We start from the raw sequence: 16467 nt of genomic DNA on the forward strand, positions 1-16467 counted from the left end.
CCCTTACAGTTTTTGATGAAAAATCTGTACCGAAGAAAAAAAGACACCCTGTATAACTACTAATCATTAATTACCTAAATTTCGTCAATTAACTCTTTCATTAGGGGACTATAGGGTAAAAGCGAACATTCAGAGTGACAAACAATCCTGGATGAAAGTCATTCCACCTTCTCAAAACCCTCATGCAAGCGCGTGAGTTCAAATATCCATTGTCGATTATTGCTACGCAAATAAGGAGAAAGCGAAAACGCGCAAACCAGATGTGCGGGGGAAGGAGGGTTCAACTCACGTCAGAGGGTCACGTGCTTTGGAGCGAATGAGACGACTGGAGCAGGTGCTGATCTGCTGGCGAGATCAACCGCTTTGAAGCCCAGATAAGACTGTGAGGGCCAAGGACACGCAATTTTCAGGCGAGTAGTTTCGTTTTCCGCACCTTTGCATAGCTATGTCATGCGATGGCTATTTTAACGCAGTCGCTCACTTCAGAGTTTTTAGAAGGTAGGCTGGCTGTCATCAAGGATTGTCCCGCACAGTCAACGCTCGCTTTTGCCCTTTCCCCTTTTATCTTTCCTTTTCCTTTTTTTTCTTTTTCTGCCACTAAATCCCCCTAAGCCCCGTCATTAAAAAGTTAATTGGTGAATTTCAGTTAATGAGTCATCTAGAATTTACATACTGTCTGAGGGAGGACGTCTGCCTGACCGTAAAACTCAACTGGAAAAGCGGCATCGCTGCCAATCTCATATCTTTACAAAAATTGTAAGGAATAAAAAAAAACACCCCGTGTATATATATATATATATATTAACTTATGGGACAAGCACGTGCATTGAAATATCCATCGTCGTATTCCGCTATGCAAAAGAGTCGAAACCAAAACCGGGCGCCCTAGGAGCGCCTGACTTTCGCCGTCGGAAGCAAATCTGGGCCACGCGGCTTCCGTTTCGGTTGATTTGCATAAAAAAATTTTGCGATTGATACTTCAGCGCACGTATATGATTCAGGATTTCTAAAAAATGAAACTTTGAAAAATGAAAATTTTTGAAACAACGATTGGCTCACATTCAGTTGTCGAACTCTGGCAAAAAAAAAAAAAAAGAAGAAGAAGAAAGAAAACAGACACAAATAAGAGACACGGTGCAAGACGCGACATTGTTTGCCCAACGCCGCTTGTCTCAGACACGCGTTGCTCCGTTGCTCGCTTGAAACTTTATTCATAGGTGGCTCTGCATGTCCGCTTTGTTGCACGTTAGATTTGTCCTGATTGGTGTATGCGTTGAAAAGAAGAAAAAACGGGTTACTTCTGTCTGAACTGCAAAGACCCGCAAAAGAAAGCCGGATTTTATGGAGTCCTTTTTCTTGTCATTTGTGCAGCAGCGTTTTGCAGGCTTATTCTGTCAATGTAAGTGCGCGTTTTAGTTCTTTATTAATTAATCTAGATACATGCAAAATATGGGCACTCTTTGTTTTCCGGTGTTGAACAGAAAAATTATTTCATCCGATGATATGCGCGGGACAAGTCACGACAATTTAATGTGGTTTAAATTTAATGCAATTTAACTTTAACTTAAATTTAATGTGATTTAGAAACGGATAACTCAACTATCAGGTGGCTTTATACGTACTTGTTCCTCAGGTTTCTTTTTTCTTTTTTTTTCATATTGCCTACGATATTCCCAGCAAAGCAGGAGGGTACACAAAAGGGAGTGACCAGCAACACATCAGACTCGCATTGCCTTGTTTGCAAAGGACGGTGGAGCAACAGCACCGGGTTCTGTGTGGTTTCAATGCGCAGCATCATGGACTGTGGGCTCACGGGGATTGTGTAGGGGCCACGGTTTTACTTTGTCTGCTACGACTCCAAAAACTAACTTGTGTGATTCATTACCATGGTGTGTCTCATCTTGCCCCCCGCGATGTCTCGTCTTGCCCCGAGGGATGCGGCAAGATGAGACAATCTGCATTTTTGATTTTTTTCTGTTGTGTTTACCTTATACCGGCTACGTCCGTTCCGCATTTACGGGTGAAAAGCTCTAGACCCCTGAGAACGCGCCTAGGGCCAGTTAAAAAAAACAAATAAACAGGGAAAATACAAAAAAAATATTTTCAATTGTAAATATGTGTGTCATTTTATCCCACATTACTCTAATTAATGGTTGTTAGGTACTCAATGATCCAGCAGCTACACATTATACATAATCTTCGGTGGAATGTGCACATGACCGTGTAACTAACCTGAAAAAACGTTATTATATGCTGTACTCAGAGATCCTTTTTTTTGAAAAAATCTGATAAAAATAATAAATAAGCACCTTGTGTTCACAAGTTATACGAAATTCGTATGCACAGGTGATGCATGAAAGTCTGTAAGTGGCTGAACAATGAATCTGACGTGTCTCAATAGACGCACTATTCTCGGAACACCAAAGAGAAATATTAAATAACGACGCGTCGGCCTTTTACCGGAGGAGTAGCAGAGAGCGGTTCTTACTTCCTGAATAGAATACTGTCATCGATTCAATACCACGTTTTATGGCATAAAATGCCACGAAAGAACAGGAGAGAAAACAAGAAAATATGTGGATGTGGGTGAAGAGCCAATTAAAAGTAACTTGGACCTTGGCTTATGTTACTTTGGCAAAGTTTCCTGGAAAAGAAACGAGTTCCTCTGAAAGTTACCACGGCGCAAAAGTATCGGATTCAGTTAAGTGTTACCAAAAAAAGCAAGTTAGTTACAGTAACGAGTTACCTCGAACTCTGCTAAAAACCTTGTGCCAATGTTGCATTGAAGTGTCGATCGGGGTAGTAGCCAGTACGTCTGGATCACGAAAGTTTAAACGAAGACTCCAGGAAAATCTGAAACTATTATAATGGTTGTGTAAATAAGTTCGATACGTTCTTCTGAAATGATAAATAAAGTTGGTTTGGCATTCGGGGACTCGTTAGTTGCCAAAAGAAGTGGGAAGCTCAAAATGAAACCGAAACTTCTGAAGGTTTCCTCTCCTACCTCCTGTACCCTGGGTGACGTCATCGAGCGGGCCACTGGCTGTTTTTCGGCCGCGCGCGTTGTAAATTCTTCGTGCCACATGGATGATCAGTCATCTGCTTCCTCCATTTCCTTCTAAAATATTCACCAGCGGTAAAAGCGAAACCTATCGAAAGCCGTACGTGAGGAATACAGGTGCGGTGAAGCCTAGTGTTTGTGCAGTGCTTTTCCGTGGAGGAACGCCTAATCACTTAGAGGGACAGTCCGGGAAAACCGGAAGTTGATTTTTTCCAACTGTCACGGAAGCTTACATGCTGGGTGGAAAGTTGCAGCTCACAAAACGGCGTGGTTTTCGAGATATCGAATAAAAAATACTCCTCTGAAGACATCCGGTTTCGTTTTTCTCCCTCGCATACTCCTTGCCCCAAGGATCCTCTATGTACGTCAGCCGTCACGTGAGCATGACGTCCCCAATGGACAAAGTGGAGCGGAGGACTGCGCCGTTGCTGGGAATACAGAGAGGTGTTTTTGTCTATGAGTGTACTGAACGGAAGGCTACGTCGTGATACCTGTGTTTACATTGACGCTACCCTGCATTTTAGTCTGCATAACGCGTGATTGCTACTCAAAAACATCATAATGGACAAACGCTAGCACGCAACAATCAACTATCGCGCAAGTTACGTGCGGCATTGCTCTTATGCACGTCTCGCGAGAGCTCGCTGCGGCCTTTACTCGGGACCAACTGCGGCATAGAAAAATGTCGATTATAAATCGTGCGATACGATTTCTTCTGAAATATTTGGACAGTTGTTGTGAGGAGTATTAGAAATCATAAGGCAGTGTTTCCCAGACCTATGTTTTCGACCGGACTGTCACTTTAAAGGAAAATAGCCCTTTTGTAATATGTGCCACTTAGGGATGAGAAATTGCATCACTGAAATATCATACGGTACGAATTGATGTCGCACTGTTACCACAACACGTTTTTGGTGCGCAGCCTCCCTTGAAAGCGGCGGTCAGATAAAAGAGTCACAGGCCTAGAATGCGCGAGCCGATGACCCCGTGAGAGCTTCACTTGTACAAAATTTGCCGCATTCATTTAATCTTTCTCACTACATTCTAAAAGTAGAACTTCGCCATGTAACATGCTCGAGACTCACCATTGCACAGAATGATACGGCCATTACCAACGGGGTACTGACACTCGTTAGTGATCCGTGATACTTCTACTTGACCGATACCAATTCACAATGGTGACGTCACGGCTTGCGGCGGCGCTGCAGTCAGCAGGTCGTCTGCTTGGTGTGGGTAAAACAGCAATCAATTGGAGTGATCGTCTTCATGCAAAGTGTGCGTGCCGCTAAGCCGTGTATCCTCCTGGCACGCAACTCGATGGGGAAAGGGTGGCGAAATCCCTTTTCATCAGTTTCCGCGCAACGCAGAATGAAGAAATCGTTTGATTCCGAATCGTTTTTTGTGTTGTTGGAATCATTTTGATCAGTTAAATGGAAAGATTTCCTGAGATCGCCTTTGTGAGACTCCCTTACGATACCTGTGCAGGAATAAACGACGCTAACCTGAATCGGTGCATGGTAGCAAATCGGAAAGCCCAAATCAAACAGCTCGCCTAAGGTGAACTAATTGTGTGCTTCCAGTGACTTGTACCCTTGCACAGTATCAGCAGTGAACTGGCTCGGCGAAAATATTAGATAAAGTACAATGCGATTGTGATCAGCGTCATGTTTTGTGGCAGAGCTGTCCAGTTGTCGGTGTGCAGCGCAAAGGTATCGTCATGTTGTATACTGATTATAAACAACCCGCAAATGATTGCAGCTCACCTGGAACCTGCAGACCTAATAGTAAGACAAAAAGTGCAAGACACGCTTTCCAGAAAATCGGTTTCGAGAAGATTGGGACCATTTTGCGTTTTATTTTCAAGTTTTCTCATTTAGAACGGGGGGACGTTCAATCGCAACTCGCAGACGACGGCGGTTCGTCTGCATGGGCACGACCGCTGTAAGCACGTACGTCATTGGCTACGGCTTTTGAAAACACTATCCTCATTGGCTGGCTCTTAATTGTTACGTCATGGCGACGAGCAAGCAGGCTTTCTCTGTCTAGGTGGTGTTGCCCCAAGACGTTCGAAGATGTAGCATTTTCGCATCTTTTCTACTGGAGCACAGAGGGTCGTTGCGATTTTAATTGTTGTGAATGAGAGACCTCAAGTTCGCGCTCTATAACTTTGCTATTAAACCATCAACTCCTTTTCACTAATTAAGGACGTCAAACATGCATGTTAATTCATACTTCCACTAATTACTGATACAGCGATACGCTAACGTGGACTATTTCGGTAATAACCCTATGCAGCGAGTAGGGATGTGCCAACCGAATCCCAGTGCCCAAAACGGCGAATCGAATCTTTGGGATCCGCCAATCATGTTTGTTCGTTTCTTTTTAAAATTAGCGCCTGCGGAGTCCGCCGAAAGCCTGATTGGCCGCCGGATGTTTTCTTGTTTGTTTGTTTACATTGTTCTGGACTGAAAGAGTTCCGGTAGGAACTCTTGCATTACAAGCTTAAAAGCAGCACGGTTTTGCTGTTGATTGTTTCTTAGTTTTATAGAAACAATTCAGAATCGAGAATTTATGTATTTCCTGTAGTCGATGAACAACATGTTACAGAAATTACGATTAAGAAACATATCGGTATGTTTTATCCTGAAAGTGAACTATTGTTTTATTTGTTTTTCGTTAAACAAATATATCACATTCTGCTTCAAAATACTTCTCAGTAGAAGCGTATTTCAACTTTTTTTAAAAGAAAGGATTCGAAAGATTCGTGGAATCGCAGAACATTCCTTGGATTCGGGTTCCATCTCTATCAGGGAGTCTCTCGAAGGAAAACTGACCGACGAGTTTGTAGTGTTCGTATAACCGAACATATAATATCACATACTCGGATGGCATCGAAGTAACGTGATACACACCGCCACGTAGGCGCGTCGATCCAACACGATGTCTGTAAACAGATACGATGGGAGAAAATGTAGAGGTATGAAGAGGGTCGAAAATAAAGCATTGAAGTGTACGGACGGAAAGGAGCCAAGCTCGGTCGTTGTTCTGTTCAACGTTGGGCACGATACAGAAAATCCTGTCAAGACACTACAAAAAAACTGGCGACGAGGATGGGATGTTAATCCACCGTCGGAGAAGCCCATGTCAGAAGCAACGGGACAACAAAGCCAAGAAGCAGGTTCGACAGACGCCGCGGAGCATCGTCAAGTAAGCGATATGACAAGCTCCCTACCAACACTTCCACCGTTCGACCCGCACTCAGATGTGTCCTCGCTCGCTCAGCGTTGGACCAAGTGGTTAGCTCGATTCGAGAACTTCATTTTGGCGGCCGATGTCAAAGATGCAGAGCGCAAGCGCGCAATGCTGCTCGACTATGCCGGCGAAGCAGTGTACGACATATTCCTGTCGCTCTCTAACACGGGAACGGATTACAAGACAATCCGTCAAATGCAAGACACAATACAATACGTTAAAATAGACAAGACAATACGTTAAATACAAGCCGTCAAATGCCTGACAGAGCACTTCGCCCCTAAGAGGAATACAGTATTCGAGCGACATGTGTTTCGACAGGCCAGACAAGGGCCTGGAGAGACGTTGGACCAGTTTCAAGTCCGACTCAGAAGATTGGGTGCAACGTGAGATAGTCTCGCAGATCATAGAAGGCACATCGTCGCAGAAACTGCGCAGGGCTGCACTTTGCGAGACGGACATCACGCTGGAGAAACTTCTTAGCACGGGACGCAGCATTCCGAAGTGCAAGCTAGCAGCATAGAGAGCCCAACGTCTGCCCAACCTGTGCAGAAGATCACACCAAAGAAGCAGCCGCGTGAGGGTCCGCCTCCGAAGAAAAATCAACAACGAAATCGTCCGAAACAAAACCACACTGAAGACACCCAAGCAGAGAAGTGCTCAGCATGTGGAAGGACCTGGTCCCACAAAGGTGGCAGGACAAACTGCCCAGCCTGGGGACAGTCCTGCCATAAGTGTCAGAAGAAAAACCACTTCGCTAAATGGTGCAGAGGCCCTAGAGAGACAAAGGAAACAGTGCGATCCCTGGCTGCATCGACCTCCACAGCAGACCCTCAGCAAGCCCCGGGCTCAGATGAGTCACTATTTCATGTGCGAACCAACACGAGCAAGCTTCCAGTTGTCACCGTCAAGGTTAACGATACGCCAATAGACTTTTACTTAGACACTGGAGCTGGGGTCAACGTTGTAGGAGAGGAAACCTGGCGTTAACAGCTCCGAACACCGTTAGACGCTACAGCAACACGTCTCGTACCGTACGGTGTTACCCAAGAGATACCTGTGCTGGGAACATTCATTGCTGAGTTCAGTGCCCGAGAAACGAAAACGAGAGCACCAGTGTACGTTGTAAAAGGGTCACAGACATCACTTTTGAGCTACCAGACAGCAACAGAACTACAACTCGTCAGCGTTGTGCAGAACATTGCCGAGAAGTCTTCCGTCGACGCCGTAAATGAATTTCCAAAGCTGTTTGATGGACTCGGTAAGCTCAAGGACTTCCAAGTGAAACTAGAGATTTCGAAAGACGTGCAGCCCGTCGCCCGTCAGCACCGGCGGATTCCCTTTCGGTTAAGAAAAGCGCTAGAAGCCGACCTGTCACGGCTGGAGGAACTCGACATCATCGAGCCAGTGACAGGACCGACACCATGGGTTTCCCCTGTAGTCCTAGTTCCCAAGCCTCGGAACGACGGAGCGGTGAGAATGTGCGTCGACATGCGAGAACCCAACACAGCAATCACGCGCGTTCGTCATGTCATGCCTACCGCAGAAGACATAGTAGACATACGAAACGGAGCTGCATACTTCTCGAAGCTTGACCTCAATGAGGGCTACCACCAGCGTGAATTAAACGAAGAGTCAAGAGTCATTACCACCTTCGCCACACACTGCGGTCTCAGAAGATATAAACGATTACTCTTCGGCGTGAATGCCGCAGCAGAAATATTCCAGGACGCAATCAGACAAGTCCTGCCAGATGAAGATGGCATCATCAACGTAAGCGACGACATCCTAGTGTCAGGGCGCATAATCCAAGAGCATGACCGCCGTCTGCGCTTAGTGCTGAAACGTCTTGAAGATGCAGGACTCACACTCAGCAAGAAAAAATGTGTCATCGGTGCTCGAGTCCTCAAATTCTTCGGACATGTGTTTTCGGCCGAGGGAGTGAGTGTCGACCCAGACAAAGTAGCAGCAGTAGCTGAAATGACACCGCCTAGAAACCCGACCGAAGTCAGGAGCCTTCTCGGAATGGTTAACTACTGCGACAGATACATCCCTCGCCTGGCCGAACTCGTAGAGCCCCTGAGAAGTCTGACACACAGGGACGCCGAATTCTCCTGGACAACAAAACACCAAGAGACACTCGACAAAGTGAAGGAGGCCATGTCCCAAGCACACACTCTGGCGTACTTTGACGACAGCAAAGACACATATCTCCTCACCGATGCTGGACCAGATGGATTAGCTGGCGTTTTGGTCCAAGAAAGAAAAAGGGACAAGATACCCAGTATCTTGGGGTATTACAGCAGAGCACTGAACCCGACTGAGAAGCGATATCCTCAGATTGACAAGGAAATGTTTGCAATTGTGTCGGCTATCGAACACTTCCGAGTATACCTCGCTGGGGGACACTTCACAGTAAAGACAGACCACCCAGGCAGCACAAACCCTCGGGAAAAGAATGGGAACGCAATGGGGGCTTCGGCTTCTGAACGGGCGATAGTGCCCGACTGGTTCCCAGCGGTGTGGGAAGTGAGGAGGTAGAACATAAGAGAAGATAAGGTAGTCCCCCGACGGCGCCCTGACCATTTCCCGCTCTAGTCTCCTTTTGGTCATGTAAACAATAATATAGGATTGCTCCCCGATGCTGCTCTGATCATTTCCCGGTCTGGACTGGCCTTGGTCATGTGACCAAAATATAGGATCGCTCCCCGATGCTGATCTGATCACTTCACGATAATCAATCACATGACCGGGGTGCAGCAACGGATTTGTCTTCCCAGACTGTCAGGCGCCGAGTGATGCAATCACGTAACCGACAGCTTCGAATCTGGCCAATGTTCCTCGGTCATCCAGCCGTGTTTGCACTGCCGGAGTCCCCGTCGCTCTCGCTGCGAGAAACGATTGTATCCGGCCGTGCTCCCGAAACTTTCGAGGAATTCCAACATTTTAAAGCGATTCATCGAGTGGTAAGTGCTATTTCTTTTTGTAGTATTCCTCGCATTGATAAACGTTACTCATAGATGCTTTTCAACATGAGTGGCACCGTTCTAGCAGGCTTCTCTCGAAACTTAGCAGCGCAGCATCGCATAGTTTCGGTTTCAGTGATCCATTGTGGTTTATGCGTTGCTTTTAGGATAATGGACTCCGTTTTGGTGAAAATACGGTTGTGTGGAATCGTATGTATTGTGTATTTGACATCAAACGAAATATAACCATTTCTCAGGACGACTGCGTGCTGCAGCTGTGCTTTCCATCTCCTGCGTGCGTACAAAACTGGAATGCTGTAGGACTTCAGCTTAAGGTTCGTTTTTGTAGTCATTCTAAATAAAAAGAAAAAAAAAAGGAACCTTCGAAGTGAATAAATTAGTACGCTTTAATCCGTTTGCGTAATGTGATCGACGCATGATATGTCAATTTGTTTGAAACTGAGTGAATGAAAGCTATCCTGATCTTTCATTCAGAATGTCATGCTGGACTACTACCAGAGCGTGCTTAAAGAAATCAATGCCTTGATGAAGGTATCACCGAAGTGCCCACCACCAGATCTCTGCCTCATAGCCAGTGATGATGGTCAAGGTTTTTCTAGCGGATCTTGTCATGTCATGCTGAAAACTGTAAGTTTAGCTATTTGGTCTGTATTCAATAACGTGTGCATCTTGTGGTGTGGTGTACTTTTCTCAGTGTAACCCTGACCTCAAGCTATCTTCCACTTTCAGAATCCACCCCGCACTTCGGTTACAACACTATGAACCTATCGCGCTGTGATGCTTGCTTGAAAGGAATACAATCTGGTATGCTGTGTCGTTTTTCTTTTAAAAGGACTTCAAGTATCCATAATAAGAGGCCTTCGTAGCAAGAAAGCCATAAGTAAAGGCATCTTCTTGATACATTAATATTTCTCCTAAAGACAAGTGTACGAGTCACACTACATGTGCCATACTGCACTCTCAGAAAAAAGGGTGGAGCAATTAGACCTTTTAGAAGGTAATAGTTGTCGCATATGTTGTGTCTAAAAGGTTGCAAAGCTGCCTGCTACCTGACTCTCTGCCACGAATAATAGGGTTACCGCTTCTGACTCGGTGACCGAGTGGGGCGTACACCTTTTTGTTGTAATTTGGATAGATGATAATTTCTTTTACCATCTTTTTACACCCCTTATCAGACGCTATGTTGGCTTAGGAGGTAACTAAGGGAGTTACCACCTTCTCACACCTTTTTTCTTTGATTGTGGTTCCCAAATTGTGTGTATGTTGCTCTCGTATTAGCAAAGGTGCGCAAATATTTCGACTATTTTCTTAAAGAAGGTCTAGAACGATCATGACACATGTAGTACGGATTCTCAAGTTGTTCACGTGTTCCATGTTGTCGTGGGGCGTAACTCGTTACCAGTAACTCGATACTGTAACTAGGCTACTCGGCTTAGCTATTTTCAGTAACTCTTTGCATAGCTCTTTGCTTTTGAGCTCCACTAACTTCTTCAGGACCTCGTTCCTTTCTCTTTTTCTTCTGTTTCGGGGGTGGGGGGTTAAGTTCATCAAAGTAACTTGAAGAAAGTTCAAAGTTCCTTTAGTTCGATTCTGGTCTACGAACATCGCAGGCTGAGTCCTCCCCCCATACCTTGAGATGAAATATGGCACGTGCACGGCGCCACTAACCCCCGTTGTTACACGGTGAATGTTACAAATTATGTTTTAGCCGAAGATTAGGAAGCTCAGGTATCGCGCATCTTAACGATAAGCAGTGTATTGATAATGATAGAGAGCACTGAGTAGCAGGATTAAAACTTGGCACGGTTCTACGATATGTATGTAGGGGACAACTCGTAGAGCATAAACTTGCTTTGTGCTTTCTCATGTGCCTTATTACGTGATGAAAATCATCAAATCCCTCCCTAAAGAAGCATATAAATGTAGTCTTCTTTTGTCAAACAACAACTCTAGTTTTGACCTTGGAGAGTCGGGAGTTTCATCGCCACAGGCGATTGTCTATATATTGTCACTGTCTATATATTGATATCATTTTTGTATATCAAGACTATTTTCAAACGTCTTGAATCGCCCATTGTGACAGCAAGGTATGAATTAACAATATATAGAGAGGCCAAGAGCTGAAAAGTATATATATTGAGTAGAAAATAACTTGAAGGTAACCTGTTACATTTCTAAAGTAGCTTAGGAACTTCACGTCAATTTTCATTACGTTTTATTACGTGTAACTGCGTTTGAAATTTAGTTACGGGCCGGTTTCACGTCAGTTCAGGCAGGGAGGTCCCATCGACCTCCTGGGTCTTCAGTATTTTTTATATTTATAAGCTCATCGCACATTATGATCAACATTTTTGCCGAATAGCTTTCGTGCAAAAAAATCGAGAAAATCCGGCCCTGAATTCGGATGTTTCAGTTTTGTCGTGTTTGCACGCGTATACCTCCCGAGTGTTAAGATATATTGTTGTGAAATTTTTGATGCTGCTTTATTATGCCTACAGGCCAGCTGTCAGAGAGCGAATTTTAGCGGGCAGGTACAACGCTGTGTGCTATAAAAAATGTCGAACATGCCCTCTCGCGCACTTTTGTCCTAATTTCGACGCCTGATATCTCTGGCTATAGATGTCCCTGATCGCAATACTTGGTCAGCTCACTCGGCTTTTAATGCTCTTTCATCTGATATATCTATCCTGCATATACTTCCTAGCGGCGTGTGCTGAAATAGGCAAATGTTGAGGCATATTTCGAAATAAACATGAATTTTGCGCGTGTATTTCTCAAAAAGGTCCCACTTGATTTCGTATATATTTTGCCAGGATATGGCCCGACGTTAGGCCTTTCATCTAACGCAAAAACTTCTTCTCCAAAGGCGCATACTGCTGATTAGCGCGTTAAAACGCGGCCCCACTGCGTACGAACGTGTCCGATATATCTATACAGCCAGAGCAAGAAGCGTCGAAGTTTGAACAAAACTGCGCGACAAAGCATGTTCGCCGCTTTTTATACGATACAGTGTTGCACCTGTGCGCCTAAATTTGCGCTCGGAGTGCTGGCAGGTAGGTATACTAAAGAACAAAAAAATTGCACTACGATATCTTTTAAAACTCAGGATGTATACACGTGCAAACACGGCAAAATTGCAACAGTCGAATTCAGGGCTGGATTTCTTGATTTTTTGCGGGGAAAGTATTCGAATGATTAATTTTGCCAATGTTGATCGTCATCTGCGATGAGCGTCTAAATATATATATAAAAAATCATAAAAATTCAGGAGGTAAATGGAACCTCCCTGTCTGAACTAACGTGGAACCGGCCTACAATTATGTTCTGGCTAACCCTTTCAGTGACTTCCATCTTTCAACAGTCTAACTTAACTGGCAACGAGTTTCAACTTCTATCTCTGTTCCATATAACCTGTGTTAAGTGAATATTTGTGAAGTAACTAGTACATATGCGGGACTTGTGGTTATATACTTTCAATGTAACACTCTTTTTTTTTTTCAATGCTGGTGAAGTGATGCATTAAAGAACCCATGTATCTTGTGACTATGATGCAATAAAGAGTTGTCTACAATGACATATTGATTTTGTTTTTAAAAATCGCGCAAATTAACTCTTGTTTGGGGGGTAGGAGGTACCCGTAAGTGTGCATTGTCTGCACTTCGGGAAATCGTTGGGGTACGATACAGGCTGCCGATAACGGACCATTAACATCCCCGTGTTGCAAACCGTATGCCGGACCATGGTCGGGAGCCGACCCGGTCGGATCGGTCGCCGCCGGCGCACCGACGTTGGGTCTTCGCGCTGTGCTGCCTGGGCATCTACCGTTGGTGTCCATCCTGAGAAACCCCAGTGCAAAACTGTCAGCAAGACTAGAACGTTTAAGCCTCCGATTGCAACACTACCGGTTCGGGATCCAGCACATCCCGGGAAAGGACAATCCTGCGGATTATTTGTCCAGGCATCCGCCTTCCTTACCGCAAGAAACCAAGCCTTACCGAGAAACAGACGCAGTTGAAGAATACATCTCCTTTGTAATGAAGGCAGCCACGCCAAACGCACTAACCGTGCATGACATCGAAGATGCATACAAGAACGATGCGCAGATGAACAGTTTAATCAGCGCACTACGGGCAGATGATCGAAAGTCTCGTGAACGCCTGTAGAAAGATGAAAAGCTAAAACCTTTTGCCCAAATCAAGGACGAGCTAACTGTCACTGACAGCAACATAGTCCTGAGAGGAACTCGACTGGTGATCCCCGAGAAAGCCCAAATGCAGGTCATCCACCTTGCCCACCAGGGACACCAGGGTCTGGTAAAGACTAAACAGCTGATACGAGAGAAAGTGTGGTTTCCAGGCATAGAGTTCCAGAATACGGAGGCCGTGATCAAGAGCTGCGCAGCCTGTCAAACAACTGTCGAGGAGAAGAGGGTTTCGCCCCTGATGATGACTCCACTACCCGATGGGCCATGGCAGTCACTTGCAGCAGACTTTGCAGGACCCTTGCCAGGAAACAGCTACCAGTACTCACGATTCCCCATCTTTGCAACGTTGTCTTCACTGACTACCACTGCGGTGACGGCAAAACTCAACGATATATTCGCAGTACACGGCTTACCACATGTACTCAAAAAAGATAACGGCCCACCGTTCTTCTCGAAAGAATTCGCAAGCTATCTGAGGCAAAATGGCATACGTCATCACCGTACCACCCTATTGTGGCCGCAAGCAAACGGTGAAGCAGAGAGATTTATAAGAAGTATCAAGAAGACCGTGAAGGCGGCGGGCGCCTCCGGAAGAAACTGGAAAGAAGAAATCAGCAACTATCTCCTGAACTACAGAGCAACGCCACACTCCACGACTGGCGTTACTCCAGCAGAACTTCTGTTCGGCAGAAAAATTCGAACAAGAATTCCTGAGATGCCAGAAAAGAAACCCCATGAGAACCTGGAAAAGAGAGATCGGGAGAAGAAAGAGCAAATGAAAGCATATCCAGACAAGCAGCGTCATGTAGCGCACCATGAACTTCGACAAGGAGACACTGTGCTACTGAGACGGCAGTCGCCACTGTCGTGTGAGTCTGCATATGACCCTCGACCCTACCGAGTCATCAGGGTCCAGGGAACAGCGATCACCGCCGAACGCGACAACAAGAAAATTGTCAGGAATGCCTCATTCTTTAAACAGGTTCCTGAAATCCCCTCCCAGGATTCGGACGAGTGGCAAACAGCGGAGCACCCTGCCCATGCAGCTGTTCCTCCTGCCAATATAGAAGATAGCAGCAGCCCTTTTGATGCGAGCCCGGACCAACCCACAACCGGCAACCAAACTACAGCAGCAGTGACAAACGGCCGTAGTTCCGAACGTGCAAATCGCGGAAAGCCGCCTACAAGATTTGCAGACTACTTCTTCTTGTGAATGAAGGACTTTAATAAAGCAAGGGGGGGATGTAGTGTTCGTATAACCGAACATATAATATCACATACACGGATGGCATCGAAGTTAACGTGGTACACACCGCCACGTAGGCGCGTCGATCCAACACGATGTCTGTAAACAGATACGATGGGAGAAAATGTAGAGGTATGAAGAGGGTCGAAAATAAAGCATTGAAGTGTACGGACGGAAAGGAGCCTAGCTCGGTCGTTGTTCTGTTCAACGTTGGGCACGATACAGAAAATCCTGTCAAGACACCACAGAGTTTATGGAAATAGTAGCCAGTTTCTCGTGACGCACCCTGTAGAGCGTTTACGTACTTCGCATAAAGGGTCGTCAATAGAATGGCGTACTCGTAGAAACTGACGGAACGGAAATTAATGTTCTGAGGCGGGAACACAGAAGAAAGAACAAACACACAAAGGCTCAACTGCCTAAGGACAAACACAGAAGACAAAAGGAAGTCACTGAGAAGGGTAGTCAGCTGCAGGACAAGAACACACATCTTCTGGAAACCCGGGTCGAGCCCTACAGCTGGCTAACCTTTTCAGTGACTTCCCTCTTTCTTCATTCATGGTTCTTAGGCAGTTGAGGCTTTGTGTGGTTTTCCTTTCTGCTGTGTTCCCGCCACGGAACATCAACTTCCATCGTGTTCAACAGATGCCGCTTTGCGTCACCACGTCGTATGAATGTGTGTGTGTCTGAGTGAGAAAACATGGAAGAATGAGAGTGAAATGAGCGAGTGAGTGGATGGTGGTTTGTTGCTTCAGATGACGCAATCTTGGAGGTCATTGAAGCGGCGTGTTGGCTTAGTCATTTGGTAGAGCCCCGTAGCGGTAATCTAGGAGACGTGGTTGTCTCTTGTTCAGTAGGAGACGTGGTTCGAGTCCTGCAGCTGGCTGATCTTTATAGTGACTTTCTTCTGTAGATACTGTTTATTTTTTGAAGGCTTTGTAACTTGAACCATTCTCATGCATAATAGGTCTGCTGTATATTGAGTTATTGTTCTCATTGTCTGATTTTATTCAGCAATTGCATTTTAAAGGTACCCGCGCCACGCAAAGCTTACAAACTCCCAGACGCGCCAACCATGAGGCGACTCATGCGCGATCTATTGAAAACGCAAGCAACTACTTGAGCGATCTACGTGAGGTAGTGACGGTCGTCGTGAGGGCGGTGCGCGTTTCGTAGTCTAAGGTGTACGGTTGGTGTAACCCGTAACAGTAGAACGTAAACCAAACATCCGTATAAATCGCCGGGATGCGAGGTAGACAGCAGCGATACCAAACAACTTTCACAGTTTCCATCTTCTATTTACTTTTCCCGCAGGGAGAGTGGGTGATGGCGGAGGAGCAGACGACACACAGACGCAGTGTGAGAGAGAAAGGCCAACAGATGGCGCACATCCCACATTTGTCTCTCACGGTTAACAACAGTTAACAGTTTACAGCGAGCCCCTCAATAGTTGCTGCTGTTCGTCAAAACAGGTCTAATAGTAATTAGTAACCTGTCTCGGTAGTATAGGACTATAGGTAGAAATCCAGGCCCTATGAGTTCTTCATACTTTTCGTACTAATTAGTTTTGAACATTTCTAAAAGCTGAAACGTGGTGACCTTCGACGGTCGCCGAGGACAAAGTGTCGCCGGGCCCGGATTGCCGGACAGATGTCACGTGATATTGAAGTGCTAATATGTAACGCTTTTGAGACAAGTAGTATAGGACTTATGTTAA

The 16467-nt window shown here is 45.6% G+C and overlaps 2 long non-coding RNA genes across 2 annotated transcripts in view; one reads left to right on the forward strand and one right to left on the reverse strand.

The window, feature by feature from the left end:
• The window catches only part of LOC135371377 (uncharacterized), a 130271-nt gene that overhangs the window by 29973 nt on the left and 83831 nt on the right, over positions 1-16467 (reverse strand). The gene's annotated exons all lie outside the window — the stretch shown is intronic.
• Positions 9515-10164, forward strand: LOC135371360 (uncharacterized). Its single transcript, XR_010415572.1, has 3 exons — positions 9515-9614; positions 9775-9927; positions 10030-10164. It is a non-coding gene; the product is annotated as an uncharacterized LOC135371360 (long non-coding RNA).

The sequence above is a fragment of the Ornithodoros turicata genome, chromosome 1 (genome assembly GCF_037126465.1).
Source record: "Ornithodoros turicata isolate Travis chromosome 1, ASM3712646v1, whole genome shotgun sequence".
NCBI classification, from domain to species: Eukaryota; Metazoa; Arthropoda; class Arachnida; order Ixodida; family Argasidae; genus Ornithodoros; species Ornithodoros turicata.